We start from the raw sequence: 20,408 nt of genomic DNA on the forward strand, positions 1-20,408 counted from the left end.
ACAGTACATAGGCAAGAGGATAGCAAAGTGGCATGCTTCTTAGCATTTAGCAGGAAGCACTTCTTCTTGAGATGGACTTTGTCAAAGATGGCGACAGTCTTGGGAAATAGCTTCGTAGAAAACGAGAAAAGCACTCCCCGTCGGGGAATCGAACCCCGGTCTCCCGCGTGACTACTCGCCACTATACTAACGAGGAAGAAGCTGATGAAAGCATGGCAGTATTCGGGCAGACCCATTTACTCTTGGGACCGATAGAATTTTGCCCATTTACACATACGCAGATGTTCTGCCAAAAGAAAAATAGCTTCCACAGATGATATCTTGAGTCATCTAACTGCAAAGTCCAGCTAAAGAAATCTCAAGTCTGACAAATCAGACTTTTTCCTTTTCCCCAAAGGTAAAGCTGCAGTGATTCCTGGGGACAAAGCGCTGTTTGGAGGTGAAATGCAGAAAAACATAACCTGGTGTTGTAAATAGTACATAGGCAAGAGGATAGCAAAGTGGCATGCTTCTTAGCATTTAGCAGGAAGCACTTCTTCTTGAGATGGACTTTGTCAAAGATGGCGACAGTCTTGGGAAATAGCTTCGTAGAAAACGAAAAAAGCACTCCCCGTCGGGGAATCGAACCCCGGTCTCCCGCGTGATAGGCGGGAATACTCACCACTATACTAACGAGGAAGAAGCTGATGAAGCATGGCAGAATTCGGGCAGACCCATTTACTCTTGGGACCGATAGAATTTTGCCCATTTACACATACGCAGATGTTCTGCCAAAAGAAAAATAGCTTCCACAGATGATATCTTGAGTCATCTAACTGCAAAGTCCAGCTAAAGAAATCTCAAGTCTGACAAATCAGACTTTTTCCTTTTCCCCAAAGGTAAAGCTGCAGTGATTCCTGGGGACAAAGCGCTGTTTGGAGGTGAAATGCAGAAAAACATAACCTGGTGTTGTAAATACATAGGCAAGAGGATAGCAAAGTGGCATGCTTCTTAGCATTTAGCAGGAAGCACTTCTTCTTGAGATGGACTTTGTCAAAGATGGCGACAGTCTTGGGAAATAGCTTCGTAGAAAACGAGAAAAGCACTCCCCGTCGGGGAATCGAACCCCGGTCTCCCGCGTGACAGGCAGGGATACTCACCACTATACTAACGAAGAAGTAGCTGATGAAAGGATGGCAGTATTTGGGCAGATCCATTTACTCTTGGGACCGATAGAATTTTGCCCATTTACACATACGCAGATGTTCTGCCAAAAGAAAAATAGCTTCCACAGATGATATCTTGAGTCATCTAACTGCAAAGTCCAGCTAAAGAAATCTCAAGTCTGACAAATCAGACTTTTTCTCTTTCCCCAAAGGTAAAGCTGCAGTGATTCCTGGGGACAAAGCGCTGTTTGGAGGTGAAATGCAGAAAAACATAACCTGGTGTTGTAAACAGTACATAGGCAAGAGGATAGCAAAGTGGCATGCTTCTTAGCATTTAGCAGGAAGCACTTCTTCTTGAGATGGACTTTGTCAAAGATGGCGACAGTCTTGGGAAATAGCTTTGTAGAAAACGAGAAAAGCACTCTATCGGTCCCATGAGTAAATGGGAGTCTCCCGCGTGACAGGCAGGGATACTCACCACTATACTAACGTAGAAGAAACTGATGAAAACATGGCAGTATTCGGGCGGACCCATTTACTCTTGGGACCGATAGAATTTTGCCCATTTACACATACGCAGATGTTCTGCCAAAAGAAAAATAGCTTCCACAGATGATATCTTGAGTCATCTAACTGCAAAGTCCAGCTAAAGAAATCTCAAGTCTGACAAATTAGACTTTTTCTCTTTCCCCAAAGGTAAAGCTGCAGTGATTCCTGGGGACAAAGCGCTGTTTGGAGGTGAAATGCAGAAAAACATAACCTGGTGTTGTAAACAGTACATAGGCAAGAGGATAGCAAAGTGGCATGCTTCTTAGCATTTAGCAGGAAGCACTTCTTCTTGAGATGGACTTTGTCAAAGATGGCGACAGTCTTGGGAAATAGCTTCGTAGAAAACGAGAAAAGCACTCCCCGTCGGGGAATCGAGCCCTGATCTCCCACGTGACAGGCGGGGATACTCACCACTTTACTAACGAGGAAGAAGCTGATGAAAACATGGCAGTATTTGGGCAGAACCATTTACTCTTGGGACCGATAGAATTTTGCCCATTTACACATACGCAGATGTTCTGCCAAAAGAAAAATAGCTTCCACAGATGATATCTTGAGTAATCTAACTGCAAAGTCCAGCTAAAGAAATCTCAAGTCTGACAAATCAGACTTTTTCTCTTTCCCCAAAGGTAAAGCTGCAGTGATTCCTGGGGACAAAGCGCTGTTTGGAGGTGAAATGCAGAAAAACATAACCTGGTGTTGTAAACAGTACATAGGCAAGAGGATAGCAAAGTGGCATGCTTCTTAGCATTTAGCAGGAAGCACTTCTTCTTGAGATGGACTTTGTCAAAGATGGCGACAGTCTTGGGAAATAGCTTCGTAGAAAACGAGAAAAGCACTCCCCGTCGGGGAATCAAACCCCGGTCTCCCGCGTGACTACTCGCCACTATACTAACGAGGAAGAAGCTGATGAAAGCATGGCAGTATTCGGGCAGACCCATTTACTCTTGGGACCGATAGAATTTTGCCCATTTACACATACGCAGATGTTCTGCCAAAAGAAAAATAGCTTCCACAGATGATATCTTGAGTCATCTAACTGCAAAGTCCAGCTAAAGAAATCTCAAGTCTGACAAATCAGACTTTTTCTCTTTCCCCAAAGGTAAAGCTGCAGTGATTCCTGGGGACAAAGCGCTGTTTGGAGGTGAAATGCAGAAAAACATAACCTGGTGTTGTAAACAGTACATAGGCAAGAGGATAGCAAAGTGGCATGCTTCTTAGCATTTAGCAGGAAGCACTTCTTCTTGAGATGGACTTTGTCAAAGATGGCGACAGTCTTGGGAAATAGCTTCGTAGAAAACGAGAAAAGCACTCCCCGTTGGGGAATCGAACCCCGGTCTCCCGCGTGACTACTCGCCACTATACTAACGAGGAAGAAGCTGATGAAAGCATAGCAGTATTCGGGCAGACCCATTTACTCTTGGGACCGATAGAATTTTGCCCATTTACACATACGCAGATGTTCTGCCAAAAGAAAAATAGCTTCCACAGATGATATCTTGAGTCATCTAACTGCAAAGTCCAGCTAAAGAAATCTCAAGTCTGACAAATCAGACTTTTTCTCTTTCCCCAAAGGTAAAGCTGCAGTGATTCCTGGGGACAAAGCGCTGTTTGGAGGTGAAATGCAGAAAAACATAACCTGGTGTTGTAAACAGTACATAGGCAAGAGGATAGCAAAGTGGCATGCTTCTTAGCATTTAGCAGGAAGCACTTCTTCTTGAGATGGACTTTGTCAAAGATGGCGACAGTCTTGGGAAATAGCTTCGTAGAAAACGAGAAAAGCACTCCCCGTCGGGGAATCGAACCCCGGTCTCCCGCGTGACTACTCGCCACTATACTAACGAGGAAGAAGCTGATGAAAGCATGGCAGTATTCGGGCAGACCCATTTACTCTTGGGACCGATAGAATTTTGCCCATTTACACATACGCAGATGTTCTGCCAAAAGAAAAATAGCTTCCACAGATGATATCTTGAGTCATCTAACTGCAAAGTCCAGCTAAAGAAATCTCAAGTCTGACAAATCAGACTTTTTCCTTTTCCCCAAAGGTAAAGCTGCAGTGATTCCTGGGGACAAAGCGCTGTTTGGAGGTGAAATGCAGAAAAACATAACCTGGTGTTGTAAATAGTACATAGGCAAGAGGATAGCAAAGTGGCATGCTTCTTAGCATTTAGCAGGAAGCACTTCTTCTTGAGATGGACTTTGTCAAAGATGGCGACAGTCTTGGGAAATAGCTTCGTAGAAAACGAGAAAAGCACTCCCCGTCGGGGAATCGAACCCCGGTCTCCCGCGTGACAGGCAGGAATACTCACCACTATACTAACGAGGAAGAAGCTAATGAAAGCATAGCAGTATTCGGGCAGACCCATTTACTCTTGGGACTGATAGAATTTTGCCCATTTACACATACGCAGATGTTCTGCCAAAAGAAAAATAGCTTCCACAGATGATATCTTGAGTCATCTAACTGCAAAGTCCAGCTAAAGAAATCTCAAGTCTGACAAATCAGACTTTTTCCTTTTCCCCAAAGGTAAAGCTGCAGTGATTCCTGGGGACAAAGCGCTGTTTGGAGGTGAAATGCAGAAAAACATAACCTGGTGTTGTAAATAGTACATAGGCAAGAGGATAGCAAAGTGGCATGCTTCTTAGCATTTAGCAGGAAGCACTTCTTCTTGAGATGGACTTTGTCAAAGATGGCGACAGTCTTGGGAAATAGCTTCGTAGAAAACGAAAAAAGCACTCCCCGTCGGGGAATCGAACCCCGGTCTCCCGCGTGATAGGCGGGAATACTCACCACTATACTAACGAGGAAGAAGCTGATGAAGCATGGCAGAATTCGGGCAGACCCATTTACTCTTGGGACCGATAGAATTTTGCCCATTTACACATACGCAGATGTTCTGCCAAAAGAAAAATAGCTTCCACAGATGATATCTTGAGTCATCTAACTGCAAAGTCCAGCTAAAGAAATCTCAAGTCTGACAAATCAGACTTTTTCCTTTTCCCCAAAGGTAAAGCTGCAGTAATTCCTGGGGACAAAGCGCTGTTTGGAGGTGAAATGCAGAAAAACATAACCTGGTGTTGTAAATAGTACATAGGCAAGAGGATAGCAAAGTGGCATGCTTCTTAGCATTTAGCAGGAAGCACTTCTTCTTGAGATGGACTTTGTCAAAGATGGCGACAGTCTTGGGAAATAGCTTCGTAGAAAACGAGAAAAGCACTCCCCGTCGGGGAATCGAACCCCGGTCTCCCGCGTGACAGGCGGGGATACTCACCACTATACTAACGAAGAAGTAGCAGATGAAAGGATGGCAGTATTTGGGCAGATCCATTTACTCTTGGGACCGATAGAATTTTGCCCATTTACACATACGCAGATGTTCTGCCAAAAGAAAAATAGCTTCCACAGATGATATCTTGAGTCATCTAACTGCAAAGTCCAGCTAAAGAAATCTCAAGTCTGACAAATCAGACTTTTTCTCTTTCCCCAAAGGTAAAGCTGCAGTGATTCCTGGGGACAAAGCGCTGTTTGGAGGTGAAATGCAGAAAAACATAACCTGGTGTTGTAAACAGTACATAGGCAAGAGGATAGCAAACTTGCATGCTTCTTAGCATTTAGCAGGAAGCACTTCTTCTTAGCATTTAGCAGGAAGCACTTCTTCTTGAGATGGACTTTGTCGAAGATGGTGACAGTCTTGGGAAATAGCTTCGTAGAAAACGAGAAAAGCACTCCCCGTCGGGGAATCGAACCCCGGTCTCCCGCGTGACAGGCGGGGATACTCACCACTATACTAACGAGGAAGAAGCTGATGAAAGCATGGCAGTATTCGGGCAGACCCATTTACTCTTGGGACTGATAGAATTTTGCCCATTTACACATACGCAGATGTTCTGCCAAAAGAAAAATAGCTTCCACAGATGATATCTTGAGTCATCTAACTGCAAAGTCCAGCTAAAGAAATCTCAAGTCTGACAAATCAGACTTTTTCTCTTTCCCCAAAGGTAAAGCTGCAGTGATTCCTGGGGACAAAGCGCTGTTTGGAGGTGAAATGCAGAAAAACATAACCTGGTGTTGTAAACAGTACATAGGCAAGAGGATAGCAAAGTGGCATGCTTCTTAGCATTTAGCAGGAAGCACTTCTTCTTGAGATGGACTTTGTCAAAGATGGCGACAGTCTTGGGAAATAGCTTTGTAGAAAACGAGAAAAGCACTCTATCGGTCCCATGAGTAAATGGGAGTCTCCCGCGTGACAGGCGGGGATACTCACCACTATACTAACGAAGAAGTAGCTGATGAAAGGATGGCAGTATTTGGGCAGATCCATTTACTCTTGGGACCGATAGAATTTTGCCCATTTACACATACGCAGATGTTCTGCCAAAAGAAAAATAGCTTCCACAGATGATATCTTGAGTCATCTAACTGCAAAGTCCAGCTAAAGAAATCTCAAGTCTGACAAATCAGACTTTTTCTCTTTCCCCAAAGGTAAAGCTGCAGTGATTCCTGGGGACAAAGCGCTGTTTGGAGGTGAAATGCAGAAAAACATAACCTGGTGTTGTAAACAGTACATAGGCAAGAGGATAGCAAAGTGGCATGCTTCTTAGCATTTAGCAGGAAGCACTTCTTCTTGAGATGGACTTTGTCAAAGATGGCGACAGTCTTGGGAAATAGCTTCGTAGAAAACGAGAAAAGCACTCCCCGTCGGGGAATCGAACCCCGGTCTCCCGCGTGACTACTCGCCACTATACTAACGAGGAAGAAGCTGATGAAAGCATGGCAGTATTCGGGCAGACCCATTTACTCTTGGGACCGATAGAATTTTGCCCATTTACACATACGCAGATGTTCTGCCAAAAGAAAAATAGCTTCCACAGATGATATCTTGAGTCATCTAACTGCAAAGTCCAGCTAAAGAAATCTCAAGTCTGACAAATCAGACTTTTTCTCTTTCCCCAAAGGTAAAGCTGCAGTGATTCCTGGGGACAAAGCGCTGTTTGGAGGTGAAATGCAGAAAAACATAACCTGGTGTTGTAAACAGTACATAGGCAAGAGGATAGCAAAGTGGCATGCTTCTTAGCATTTAGCAGGAAGCACTTCTTCTTGAGATGGACTTTGTCAAAGATGGCGACAGTCTTGGGAAATAGCTTAGTAGAAAACGAGAAAAGCACTCCCCGTCGGGGAATCGAACCCCGGTCTCCCGCGTGACAGGCGGGGATACTCACCACTATACTAACGAGGAAGAAGCTGATGAAAGCATGGCAGTATTCGGGCAGACCCATTTACTCTTGGGACTGATAGAATTTTGCCCATTTACACATACGCAGATGTTCTGCCAAAAGAAAAATAGCTTCCACAGATGATATCTTGAGTCATCTAACTGCAAAGTCCAGCTAAAGAAATCTCAAGTCTGACAAATCAGACTTTTTCTCTTTCCCCAAAGGTAAAGCTGCAGTGATTCCTGGGGACAAAGCGCTGTTTGGAGGTGAAATGCAGAAAAACATAACCTGGTGTTGTAAACAGTACATAGGCAAGAGGATAGCAAAGTGGCATGCTTCTTAGCATTTAGCAGGAAGCACTTCTTCTTGAGATGGACTTTGTCAAAGATGGCGACAGTCTTGGGAAATAGCTTTGTAGAAAACGAGAAAAGCACTCTATCGGTCCCATGAGTAAATGGGAGTCTCCCGCGTGACAGGCAGGGATACTCACCACTATACTAACGTAGAAGAAACTGATGAAAACATGGCAGTATTCGGGCAGACCCATTTACTCTTGGGACCGATAGAATTTTGCCCATTTACACATACGCAGATGTTCTGCCAAAAGAAAAATAGCTTCCACAGATGATATCTTGAGTCATCTAACTGCAAAGTCCAGCTAAAGAAATCTCAAGTCTGACAAATTAGACTTTTTCTCTTTCCCCAAAGGTAAAGCTGCAGTGATTCCTGGGGACAAAGCGCTGTTTGGAGGTGAAATGCAGAAAAACATAACCTGGTGTTGTAAACAGTACATAGGCAAGAGGATAGCAAAGTGGCATGCTTCTTAGCATTTAGCAGGAAGCACTTCTTCTTGAGATGGACTTTGTCAAAGATGGCGACAGTCTTGGGAAATAGCTTCGTAGAAAACGAGAAAAGCACTCCCCGTCGGGGAATCGAGCCCTGATCTCCCGCGTGACAGGCGGGGATACTCACCACTTTACTAACGAGGAAGAAGCTGATGAAAACATGGCAGTATTTGGGCAGAACCATTTACTCTTGGGACCGATAGAATTTTGCCCATTTACACATACGCAGATGTTCTGCCAAAAGAAAAATAGCTTCCACAGATGATATCTTGAGTAATCTAACTGCAAAGTCCAGCTAAAGAAATCTCAAGTCTGACAAATCAGACTTTTTCTCTTTCCCCAAAGGTAAAGCTGCAGTGATTCCTGGGGACAAAGCGCTGTTTGGAGGTGAAATGCAGAAAAACATAACCTGGTGTTGTAAACAGTACATAGGCAAGAGGATAGCAAAGTGGCATGCTTCTTAGCATTTAGCAGGAAGCACTTCTTCTTGAGATGGACTTTGTCAAAGATGGCGACAGTCTTGGGAAATAGCTTCGTAGAAAACGAGAAAAGCACTCCCCGTCGGGGAATCAAACCCCGGTCTCCCGCGTGACTACTCGCCACTATACTAACGAGGAAGAAGCTGATGAAAGCATGGCAGTATTCGGGCAGACCCATTTACTCTTGGGACCGATAGAATTTTGCCCATTTACACATACGCAGATGTTCTGCCAAAAGAAAAATAGCTTCCACAGATGATATCTTGAGTCATCTAACTGCAAAGTCCAGCTAAAGAAATCTCAAGTCTGACAAATCAGACTTTTTCTCTTTCCCCAAAGGTAAAGCTGCAGTGATTCCTGGGGACAAAGCGCTGTTTGGAGGTGAAATGCAGAAAAACATAACCTGGTGTTGTAAACAGTACATAGGCAAGAGGATAGCAAAGTGGCATGCTTCTTAGCATTTAGCAGGAAGCACTTCTTCTTGAGATGGACTTTGTCAAAGATGGCGACAGTCTTGGGAAATAGCTTCGTAGAAAACGAGAAAAGCACTCCCCGTTGGGGAATCGAACCCCGGTCTCCCGCGTGACTACTCGCCACTATACTAACGAGGAAGAAGCTGATGAAAGCATGGCAGTATTCGGGCAGACCCATTTACTCTTGGGACCGATAGAATTTTGCCCATTTACACATACGCAGATGTTCTGCCAAAAGAAAAATAGCTTCCACAGATGATATCTTGAGTCATCTAACTGCAAAGTCCAGCTAAAGAAATCTCAAGTCTGACAAATCAGACTTTTTCTCTTTCCCCAAAGGTAAAGCTGCAGTGATTCCTGGGGACAAAGCGCTGTTTGGAGGTGAAATGCAGAAAAACATAACCTGGTGTTGTAAACAGTACATAGGCAAGAGGATAGCAAAGTGGCATGCTTCTTAGCATTTAGCAGGAAGCACTTCTTCTTGAGATGGACTTTGTCAAAGATGGCGACAGTCTTGGGAAATAGCTTCGTAGAAAACGAGAAAAGCACTCCCCGTCGGGGAATCGAACCCCGGTCTCCCGCGTGACTACTCGCCACTATACTAACGAGGAAGAAGCTGATGAAAGCATGGCAGTATTCGGGCAGACCCATTTACTCTTGGGACCGATAGAATTTTGCCCATTTACACATACGCAGATGTTCTGCCAAAAGAAAAATAGCTTCCACAGATGATATCTTGAGTCATCTAACTGCAAAGTCCAGCTAAAGAAATCTCAAGTCTGACAAATCAGACTTTTTCCTTTTCCCCAAAGGTAAAGCTGCAGTGATTCCTGGGGACAAAGCGCTGTTTGGAGGTGAAATGCAGAAAAACATAACCTGGTGTTGTAAATAGTACATAGGCAAGAGGATAGCAAAGTGGCATGCTTCTTAGCATTTAGCAGGAAGCACTTCTTCTTGAGATGGACTTTGTCAAAGATGGCGACAGTCTTGGGAAATAGCTTCGTAGAAAACGAGAAAAGCACTCCCCGTCGGGGAATCGAACCCCGGTCTCCCGCGTGACAGGCGGGGATACTCACCACTATACTAACGAGGAAGTAGCTTATGAAAGGATGGCAGTATTTGGGCAGATCCATTTACTCTTGGGACCGATAGAATTTTGCCCATTTACACATACGCAGATGTTCTGCCAAAAGAAAAATAGCTTCCACAGATGATATCTTGAGTCATCTAACTGCAAAGTCCAGCTAAAGAAATCTCAAGTCTGACAAATCAGACTTTTTCTCTTTCCCCAAAGGTAAAGCTGCAGTGATTCCTGGGGACAAAGCGCTGTTTGGAGGTGAAATGCAGAAAAACATAACCTGGTGTTGTAAACAGTACATAGGCAAGAGGATAGCAAAGTGGCATGCTTCTTAGCATTTAGCAGGAAGCACTTCTTCTTGAGATGGACTTTGTCAAAGATGGCGACAGTCTTGGGAAATAGCTTCGTAGAAAACGAGAAAAGCACTCCCCGTCGGGGAATCAAACCCCGGTCTCCCGCGTGACAGGCGGGGATACTCACCACTATACTAACGAGGAAGTAGCTGATGAAAGCATGGCAGTATTTGGGCAGATCCATTTACTCTTGGGACCGATAGAATTTTGCCCATTTACACATACGCAGATGTTCTGCCAAAAGAAAAATAGCTTCCACAGATGATATCTTGAGTCATCTAACTGCAAAGTCCAGCTAAAGAAATCTCAAGTCTGACAAATCAGACTTTTTCTCTTTCCCCAAAGGTAAAGCTGCAGTGATTCCTGGGGACAAAGCGCTGTTTGGAGGTGAAATGCAGAAAAACATAACCTGGTGTTGTAAACAGTACATAGGCAAGAGGATAGCAAAGTGGCATGCTTCTTAGCATTTAGCAGGAAGCACTTCTTCTTGAGATGGACTTTGTCAAAGATGGCGACAGTCTTGGGAAATAGCTTCGTAGAAAACGAGAAAAGCACTCCCCGTCGGGGAATCGAGCCCTGATCTCCCGCGTGACAGGCGGGGATACTCACCACTTTACTAACGAGGAAGAAGCTGATGAAAACATGGCAGTATTTGGGCAGAACCATTTACTCTTGGGACCGATAGAATTTTGCCCATTTACACATACGCAGATGTTCTGCCAAAAGAAAAATAGCTTCCACAGATGATATCTTGAGTAATCTAACTGCAAAGTCCAGCTAAAGAAATCTCAAGTCTGACAAATCAGACTTTTTCTCTTTCCCCAAAGGTAAAGCTGCAGTGATTCCTGGGGACAAAGCGCTGTTTGGAGGTGAAATGCAGAAAAACATAACCTGGTGTTGTAAACAGTACATAGGCAAGAGGATAGCAAAGTGGCATGCTTCTTAGCATTTAGCAGGAAGCACTTCTTCTTGAGATGGACTTTGTCAAAGATGGCGACAGTCTTGGGAAATAGCTTCGTAGAAAACGAGAAAAGCACTCCCCGTCGGGGAATCAAACCCCGGTCTCCCGCGTGACTACTCGCCACTATACTAACGAGGAAGAAGCTGATGAAAGCATGGCAGTATTCGGGCAGACCCATTTACTCTTGGGACCGATAGAATTTTGCCCATTTACACATACGCAGATGTTCTGCCAAAAGAAAAATAGCTTCCACAGATGATATCTTGAGTCATCTAACTGCAAAGTCCAGCTAAAGAAATCTCAAGTCTGACAAATCAGACTTTTTCTCTTTCCCCAAAGGTAAAGCTGCAGTGATTCCTGGGGACAAAGCGCTGTTTGGAGGTGAAATGCAGAAAAACATAACCTGGTGTTGTAAACAGTACATAGGCAAGAGGATAGCAAAGTGGCATGCTTCTTAGCATTTAGCAGGAAGCACTTCTTCTTGAGATGGACTTTGTCAAAGATGGCGACAGTCTTGGGAAATAGCTTCGTAGAAAACGAGAAAAGCACTCCCCGTCGGGGAATCGAACCCCGGTCTCCCGCGTGACTACTCGCCACTATACTAACGAGGAAGAAGCTGATGAAAGCATGGCAGTATTCGGGCAGACCCATTTACTCTTGGGACCGATAGAATTTTGCCCATTTACACATACGCAGATGTTCTGCCAAAAGAAAAATAGCTTCCACAGATGATATCTTGAGTCATCTAACTGCAAAGTCCAGCTAAAGAAATCTCAAGTCTGACAAATCAGACTTTTTCCTTTTCCCCAAAGGTAAAGCTGCAGTGATTCCTGGGGACAAAGCGCTGTTTGGAGGTGAAATGCAGAAAAACATAACCTGGTGTTGTAAATAGTACATAGGCAAGAGGATAGCAAAGTGGCATGCTTCTTAGCATTTAGCAGGAAGCACTTCTTCTTGAGATGGACTTTGTCAAAGATGGCGACAGTCTTGGGAAATAGCTTCGTAGAAAACGAGAAAAGCACTCCCCGTCGGGGAATCGAACCCCGGTCTCCCGCGTGACAGGCAGGAATACTCACCACTATACTAACGAGGAAGAAGCTAATGAAAGCATAGCAGTATTCGGGCAGACCCATTTACTCTTGGGACTGATAGAATTTTGCCCATTTACACATACGCAGATGTTCTGCCAAAAGAAAAATAGCTTCCACAGATGATATCTTGAGTCATCTAACTGCAAAGTCCAGCTAAAGAAATCTCAAGTCTGACAAATCAGACTTTTTCCTTTTCCCCAAAGGTAAAGCTGCAGTGATTCCTGGGGACAAAGCGCTGTTTGGAGGTGAAATGCAGAAAAACATAACCTGGTGTTGTAAATACATAGGCAAGAGGATAGCAAAGTGGCATGCTTCTTAGCATTTATCAGGAAGCACTTCTTCTTGAGATGGACTTTGTCAAAGATGGCGACAGTCTTGGGAAATAGCTTCGTAGAAAACGAGAAAAGCACTCCCCGTCGGGGAATCGAACCCCGGTCTCCCGCGTGACAGGCGGGGATACTCACCACTATACTAACGAGGAAGTAGCTTATGAAAGGATGGCAGTATTTGGGCAGATCCATTTACTCTTGGGACCGATAGAATTTTGCCCATTTACACATACGCAGATGTTCTGCCAAAAGAAAAATAGCTTCCACAGATGATATCTTGAGTCATCTAACTGCAAAGTCCAGCTAAAGAAATCTCAAGTCTGACAAATCAGACTTTTTCTCTTTCCCCAAAGGTAAAGCTGCAGTGATTCCTGGGGACAAAGCGCTGTTTGGAGGTGAAATGCAGAAAAACATAACCTGGTGTTGTAAACAGTACATAGGCAAGAGGATAGCAAAGTGGCATGCTTCTTAGCATTTAGCAGGAAGCACTTCTTCTTGAGATGGACTTTGTCAAAGATGGCGACAGTCTTGGGAAATAGCTTCGTAGAAAACGAGAAAAGCACTCCCCGTCGGGGAATCAAACCCCGGTCTCCCGCGTGACAGGCGGGGATACTCACCACTATACTAACGAGGAAGTAGCTGATGAAAGCATGGCAGTATTTGGGCAGATCCATTTACTCTTGGGACCGATAGAATTTTGCCCATTTACACATACGCAGATGTTCTGCCAAAAGAAAAATAGCTTCCACAGATGATATCTTGAGTCATCTAACTGCAAAGTCCAGCTAAAGAAATCTCAAGTCTGACAAATCAGACTTTTTCTCTTTCCCCAAAGGTAAAGCTGCAGTGATTCCTGGGGACAAAGCGCTGTTTGGAGGTGAAATGCAGAAAAACATAACCTGGTGTTGTAAACAGTACATAGGCAAGAGGATAGCAAAGTGGCATGCTTCTTAGCATTTAGCAGGAAGCACTTCTTCTTGAGATGGACTTTGTCAAAGATGGCGACAGTCTTGGGAAATAGCTTCGTAGAAAACGAGAAAAGCACTCCCCGTCGGGGAATCGAACCCCGGTCTCCCGCGTGACAGGCGGGGATACTCACCACTATACTAACGAGGAAGAAGCTGATGAAAGCATGGCAGTATTCGGGCAGACCCATTTACTCTTGGGACCGATAGAATTTTGCCCATTTACACATACGCAGATGTTCTGCCAAAAGAAAAATAGCTTCCACAGATGATATCTTGAGTCATCTAACTGCAAAGTCCAGCTAAAGAAATCTCAAGTCTGACAAATCAGACTTTTTCCTTTTCCCCAAAGGTAAAGCTGCAGTGATTCCCTGGGGACAAAGCGCTGTTTGGAGGTGAAATGCAGAAAAACATAACCTGGTGTTGTAAATAGTACATAGGCAAGAGGATAGCAAAGTGGCATGCTTCTTAGCATTTAGCAGGAAGCACTTCTTCTTGAGATGGACTTTGTCAAAGATGGCGACAGTCTTGGGAAATAGCTTCGTAGAAAACGAGAAAAGCACTCCCGTCGGGGAATCGAACCCCGGTCTCCCGCGTGACAGGCGGGGATACTCACCACTATACTAACGAGGAAGTAGCTGATGAAAGCATGGCAGTATTCGGGCAGACCCATTTACTCTTGGGACCGATAGAATTTTGCCCATTTACACATACGCATATGTTCTGCCAAAAGAAAAATAGCTTCCACAGATGATATCTTGAGTCATCTAACTGCAAAGTCCAGCTAAAGAAATCTCAAGTCTGACAAATCAGACTTTTTCTCTTTCCCCAAAGGTAAAGCTGCAGTGATTCCTGGGGACAAAGCGCTGTTTGGAGGTGAAATGCAGAAAAACATAACCTGGTGTTGTAAACAGTACATAGGCAAGAGGATAGCAAAGTGGCATGCTTCTTAGCATTTAGCAGGAAGCACTTCTTCTTGAGATGGACTTTGTCAAAGATGGCGACAGTCTTGGGAAATAGCTTCGTAGAAAACGAGAAAAGCACTCCCCGTCGGGGAATCGAACCCCGGTCTCCCGCGTGACTACTCGCCACTATACTAACGAGGAAGAAGCTGATGAAAGCATGGCAGTATTCGGGCAGACCCATTTACTCTTGGGACCGATAGAATTTTGCCCATTTACACATACGCAGATGTTCTGCCAAAAGAAAAATAGCTTCCACAGATGATATCTTGAGTCATCTAACTGCAAAGTCCAGCTAAAGAAATCTCAAGTCTGACAAATCAGACTTTTTCCTTTTCCCCAAAGGTAAAGCTGCAGTGATTCCTGGGGACAAAGCGCTGTTTGGAGGTGAAATGCAGAAAAACATAACCTGGTGTTGTAAATAGTACATAGGCAAGAGGATAGCAAAGTGGCATGCTTCTTAGCATTTAGCAGGAAGCACTTCTTCTTGAGATGGACTTTGTCAAAGATGGCGACAGTCTTGGGAAATAGCTTCGTAGAAAACGAGAAAAGCACTCCCCGTCGGGGAATCGAACCCCGGTCTCCCGCGTGACAGGCAGGAATACTCACCACTATACTAACGAGGAAGAAGCTAATGAAAGCATAGCAGTATTCGGGCAGACCCATTTACTCTTGGGACCGATAGAATTTTGCCCATTTACACATACGCAGATGTTCTGCCAAAAGAAAAATAGCTTCCACAGATGATATCTTGAGTCATCTAACTGCAAAGTCCAGCTAAAGAAATCTCAAGTCTGACAAATCAGACTTTTTCCTTTTCCCCAAAGGTAAAGCTGCAGTGATTCCTGGGGACAAAGCGCTGTTTGGAGGTGAAATGCAGAAAAACATAACCTGGTGTTGTAAATACATAGGCAAGAGGATAGCAAAGTGGCATGCTTCTTAGCATTTAGCAGGAAGCACTTCTTCTTGAGATGGACTTTGTCAAAGATGGCGACAGTCTTGGGAAATAGCTTCGTAGAAAACGAGAAAAGCACTCCCCGTCGGGGAATCGAACCCCGGTCTCCCGCGTGACAGGCGGGGATACTCACCACTATACTAACGAGGAAGTAGCTGATGAAAGCATGGCAGTATTTGGGCAGATCCATTTACTCTTGGGACCGATAGAATTTTGCCCATTTACACATACGCAGATGTTCTGCCAAAAGAAAAATAGCTTCCACAGATGATATCTTGAGTCATCTAACTGCAAAGTCCAGCTAAAGAAATCTCAAGTCTGACAAATCAGACTTTTTCTCTTTCCCCAAAGGTAAAGCTGCAGTGATTCCTGGGGACAAAGCGCTGTTTGGAGGTGAAATGCAGAAAAACATAACCTGGTGTTGTAAACAGTACATAGGCAAGAGGATAGCAAAGTGGCATGCTTCTTAGCATTTAGCAGGAAGCACTTCTTCTTGAGATGGACTTTGTCAAAGATGGCGACAGTCTTGGGAAATAGCTTCGTAGAAAACGAGAAAAGCACTCCCCGTCGGGGAATCAAACCCCGGTCTCCCGCGTGACAGGCGGGGATACTCACCACTATACTAACGAGGAAGTAGCTGATGAAAGCATGGCAGTATTTGGGCAGATCCATTTACTCTTGGGACCGATAGAATTTTGCCCATTTACACATACGCAGATGTTCTGCCAAAAGAAAAATAGCTTCCACAGATGATATCTTGAGTCATCTAACTGCAAAGTCCAGCTAAAGAAATCTCAAGTCTGACAAATCAGACTTTTTCTCTTTCCCCAAAGGTAAAGCTGCAGTGATTCCTGGGGACAAAGCGCTGTTTGGAGGTGAAATGCAGAAAAACATAACCTGGTGTTGTAAACAGTACATAGGCAAGAGGATAGCAAAGTGGCATGCTTCTTAGCATTTAGCAGGAAGCACTTCTTCTTGAGATGGACTTTGTCAAAGATGGCGACAGTCTTGGGAAATAGCTTCGTAGAAAACGAGAAAAGCACTCCCCGTCGGGGAATCGAACCCCGGTCTCCCGCGTGACAGGCGGGGATACTCACCACTATACTAACGAGGAAGAAGCTGATGAAAGCATGGCAGTATTCGGGCAGACCCATTTACTCTTGGGACCGATAGAATTTTGCCCATTTACACATACGCAGATGTTCTGCCAAAAGAAAAATAGCTTCCACAGATGATATCTTGAGTCATCTAACTGCAAAGTCCAGCTAAAGAAATCTCAAGTCTGACAAATCAGACTTTTTCCTTTTCCCCAAAGGTAAAGCTGCAGTGATTCCCTGGGGACAAAGCGCTGTTTGGAGGTGAAATGCAGAAAAACATAACCTGGTGTTGTAAATAGTACATAGGCAAGAGGATAGCAAAGTGGCATGCTTCTTAGCATTTAGCAGGAAGCACTTCTTCTTGAGATGGACTTTGTCAAAGATGGCGACAGTCTTGGGAAATAGCTTCGTAGAAAACGAGAAAAGCACTCCCGTCGGGGAATCGAACCCCGGTCTCCCGCGTGACAGGCGGGGATACTCACCACTATACTAACGAGGAAGTAGCTGATGAAAGCATGGCAGTATTTGGGCAGATCCATTTACTCTTGGGACCGATAGAATTTTGCCCATTTACACATACGCAGATGTTCTGCCAAAAGAAAAATAGCTTCCACAGATGCTATCTTGAGTCATCTAACTGCAAAGTCCAGCTAAAGAAATCTCAAGTCTGACAAATCAGACTTTTTCTCTTTCCCCAAAGGTAAAGCTGCAGTGATTCCTGGGGACAAAGCGCTGTTTGGAGGTGAAATGCAGAAAAACATAACCTGGTGTTGTAAACAGTACATAGGCAAGAGGATAGCAAAGTGGCATGCTTCTTAGCATTTAGCAGGAAGCACTTCTTCTTGAGATGGACTTTGTCAAAGATGGCGACAGTCTTGGGAAATAGCTTCGTAGAAAACGAGAAAAGCACTCCCCGTCGGGGAATCGAACCCCGGTCTCCCGCGTGACTACTCGCCACTATACTAACGAGGAAGAAGCTGATGAAAGCATGGCAGTATTCGGGCAGACCCATTTACTCTTGGGACCGATAGAATTTTGCCCATTTACACATACGCATATGTTCTGCCAAAAGAAAAATAGCTTCCACAGATGATATCTTGAGTCATCTAACTGCAAAGTCCAGCTAAAGAAATCTCAAGTCTGACAAATCAGACTTTTTCTCTTTCCCCAAAGGTAAAGCTGCAGTGATTCCTGGGGACAAAGCGCTGTTTGGAGGTGAAATGCAGAAAAACATAACCTGGTGTTGTAAACAGTACATAGGCAAGAGGATAGCAAAGTGGCATGCTTCTTAGCATTTAGCAGGAAGCACTTCTTCTTGAGATGGACTTTGTCAAAGATGGCGACAGTCTTGGGAAATAGCTTCGTAGAAAACGAGAAAAGCACTCCCCGTCGGGGAATCGAACCCCGGTCTCCCGCGTGACTACTCGCCACTATACTAACGAGGAAGAAGCTGATGAAAGCATGGCAGTATTCGGGCAGACCCATTTACTCTTGGGACCGATAGAATTTTGCCCATTTACACATACGCAGATGTTCTGCCAAAAGAAAAATAGCTTCCACAGATGATATCTTGAGTCATCTAACTGCAAAGTCCAGCTAAAGAAATCTCAAGTCTGACAAATCAGACTTTTTCCTTTTCCCCAAAGGTAAAGCTGCAGTGATTCCTGGGGACAAAGCGCTGTTTGGAGGTGAAATGCAGAAAAACATAACCTGGTGTTGTAAATAGTACATAGGCAAGAGGATAGCAAAGTGGCATGCTTCTTAGCATTTAGCAGGAAGCACTTCTTCTTGAGATGGACTTTGTCAAAGATGGCGACAGTCTTGGGAAATAGCTTCGTAGAAAACGAGAAAAGCACTCCCCGTCGGGGAATCGAACCCCGGTCTCCCGCGTGACAGGCAGGAATACTCACCACTATACTAACGAGGAAGAAGCTAATGAAAGCATAGCAGTATTCGGGCAGACCCATTTACTCTTGGGACCGATAGAATTTTGCCCATTTACACATACGCAGATGTTCTGCCAAAAGAAAAATAGCTTCCACAGATGATATCTTGAGTCATCTAACTGCAAAGTCCAGCTAAAGAAATCTCAAGTCTGACAAATCAGACTTTTTCCTTTTCCCCAAAGGTAAAGCTGCAGTGATTCCTGGGGACAAAGCGCTGTTTGGAGGTGAAATGCAGAAAAACATAACCTGGTGTTGTAAATACATAGGCAAGAGGATAGCAAAGTGGCATGCTTCTTAGCATTTAGCAGGAAGCACTTCTTCTTGAGATGGACTTTGTCAAAGATGGCGACAGTCTTGGGAAATAGCTTCGTAGAAAACGAGAAAAGCACTCCCCGTCGGGGAATCGAACCCCGGTCTCCCGCGTGACAGGCGGGGATACTCACCACTATACTAACGAGGAAGTAGCTGATGAAAGCATGGCAGTATTTGGGCAGATCCATTTACTCTTGGGACCGATAGAATTTTGCCCATTTACACATACGCAGATGTTCTGCCAAAAGAAAAATAGCTTCCACAGATGATATCTTGAGTCATCTAACTGCAAAGTCCAGCTAAAGAAATCTCAAGTCTGACAAATCAGACTTTTTCTCTTTCCCCAAAGGTAAAGCTGCAGTGATTCCTGGGGACAAAGCGCTGTTTGGAGGTGAAATGCAGAAAAACATAACCTGGTGTTGTAAACAGTACATAGGCAAGAGGATAGCAAAGTGGCATGCTTCTTAGCATTTAGCAGGAAGCACTTCTTCTTGAGATGGACTTTGTCAAAGATGGCGACAGTCTTGGGAAATAGCTTCGTAGAAAACGAGAAAAGCACTCCCCGTCGGGGAATCGAACCCCGGTCTCCCGCGTGACTACTCGCCACTATACTAACGAGGAAGAAGCTGATGAAAGCATGGCAGTATTCGGGCAGACCCATTTACTCTTGGGACCGATAGAATTTTGCCCATTTACACATACGCATATGTTCTGCCAAAAGAAAAATAGCTTCCACAGATGATATCTTGAGTCATCTAACTGCAAAGTCCAGCTAAAGAAATCTCAAGTCTGACAAATCAGACTTTTTCTCTTTCCCCAAAGGTAAAGCTGCAGTGATTCCTGGGGACAAAGCGCTGTTTGGAGGTGAAATGCAGAAAAACATAACCTGGTGTTGTAAACAGTACATAGGCAAGAGGATAGCAAAGTGGCATGCTTCTTAGCATTTAGCAGGAAGCACTTCTTCTTGAGATGGACTTTGTCAAAGATGGCGACAGTCTTGGGAAATAGCTTCGTAGAAAACGAGAAAAGCACTCCCCGTCGGGGAATCGAACCCCGGTCTCCCGCGTGACTACTCGCCACTATACTAACGAGGAAGAAGCTGATGAAAGCATGGCAGTATTCGGGCAGACCCATTTACTCTTGGGACCGATAGAATTTTGCCCATTTACACATACGCAGATGTTCTGCCAAAAGAAAAATAGCTTCCACAGATGATATCTTGAGTCATCTAACTGCAAAGTCCAGCTAAAGAAATCTCAAGTCTGACAAATCAGACTTTTTCCTTTTCCCCAAAGGTAAAGCTGCAGTGATTCCTGGGGACAAAGCGCTGTTTGGAGGTGAAATGCAGAAAAACATAACCTGGTGTTGTAAATAGTACATAGGCAAGAGGATAGCAAAGTGGCATGCTTCTTAGCATTTAGCAGGAAGCACTTCTTCTTGAGATGGACTTTGTCAAAGATGGCGACAGTCTTGGGAAATAGCTTCGTAGAAAACGAGAAAAGCACTCCCCGTCGGGGAATCGAACCCCGGTCTCCCGCGTGACAGGCAGGAATACTCACCACTATACTAACGAGGAAGAAGCTAATGAAAGCATAGCAGTATTCGGGCAGACCCATTTACTCTTGGGACCGATAGAATTTTGCCCATTTAC

At 44.5% G+C, this 20,408-nt stretch overlaps 10 non-coding genes across 10 annotated transcripts; all 10 read right to left on the reverse strand.

Annotated features, from left to right (window-relative positions):
* Positions 1-606: 606 nt before the first annotated feature.
* TRNAD-AUC (transfer RNA aspartic acid (anticodon AUC)) lies at positions 607-678 on the reverse strand. Its single transcript has one exon. It is a non-coding gene; the product is annotated as a tRNA-Asp (tRNA).
* A 3,755-nt stretch (positions 679-4,433) lies between these two features.
* On the reverse strand, positions 4,434-4,505 carry TRNAD-AUC (transfer RNA aspartic acid (anticodon AUC)). The gene has a single exon. It is a non-coding gene; the product is annotated as a tRNA-Asp (tRNA).
* A 918-nt stretch (positions 4,506-5,423) lies between these two features.
* TRNAD-GUC (transfer RNA aspartic acid (anticodon GUC)) lies at positions 5,424-5,495 on the reverse strand. Its single transcript has one exon. It is a non-coding gene; the product is annotated as a tRNA-Asp (tRNA).
* A 1,367-nt stretch (positions 5,496-6,862) lies between these two features.
* TRNAD-GUC (transfer RNA aspartic acid (anticodon GUC)) lies at positions 6,863-6,934 on the reverse strand. Its single transcript has one exon. It is a non-coding gene; the product is annotated as a tRNA-Asp (tRNA).
* A 2,795-nt stretch (positions 6,935-9,729) lies between these two features.
* On the reverse strand, positions 9,730-9,801 carry TRNAD-GUC (transfer RNA aspartic acid (anticodon GUC)). The gene has a single exon. It is a non-coding gene; the product is annotated as a tRNA-Asp (tRNA).
* A 2,799-nt stretch (positions 9,802-12,600) lies between these two features.
* Positions 12,601-12,672, reverse strand: TRNAD-GUC (transfer RNA aspartic acid (anticodon GUC)). Its single transcript has one exon. It is a non-coding gene; the product is annotated as a tRNA-Asp (tRNA).
* An 892-nt stretch (positions 12,673-13,564) lies between these two features.
* TRNAD-GUC (transfer RNA aspartic acid (anticodon GUC)) lies at positions 13,565-13,636 on the reverse strand. The gene has a single exon. It is a non-coding gene; the product is annotated as a tRNA-Asp (tRNA).
* Positions 13,637-15,480: 1,844 nt separating this feature from the next.
* On the reverse strand, positions 15,481-15,552 carry TRNAD-GUC (transfer RNA aspartic acid (anticodon GUC)). The gene has a single exon. It is a non-coding gene; the product is annotated as a tRNA-Asp (tRNA).
* Positions 15,553-16,444: 892 nt separating this feature from the next.
* Positions 16,445-16,516, reverse strand: TRNAD-GUC (transfer RNA aspartic acid (anticodon GUC)). The gene has a single exon. It is a non-coding gene; the product is annotated as a tRNA-Asp (tRNA).
* Positions 16,517-18,833: 2,317 nt separating this feature from the next.
* TRNAD-GUC (transfer RNA aspartic acid (anticodon GUC)) lies at positions 18,834-18,905 on the reverse strand. The gene has a single exon. It is a non-coding gene; the product is annotated as a tRNA-Asp (tRNA).
* Between the last annotated feature and the right edge of the window lie 1,503 nt (positions 18,906-20,408).

This window comes from Eleutherodactylus coqui, chromosome 11, assembly GCF_035609145.1.
Source record: "Eleutherodactylus coqui strain aEleCoq1 chromosome 11, aEleCoq1.hap1, whole genome shotgun sequence".
Classification (NCBI taxonomy): Eukaryota; Metazoa; Chordata; class Amphibia; order Anura; family Eleutherodactylidae; genus Eleutherodactylus; species Eleutherodactylus coqui.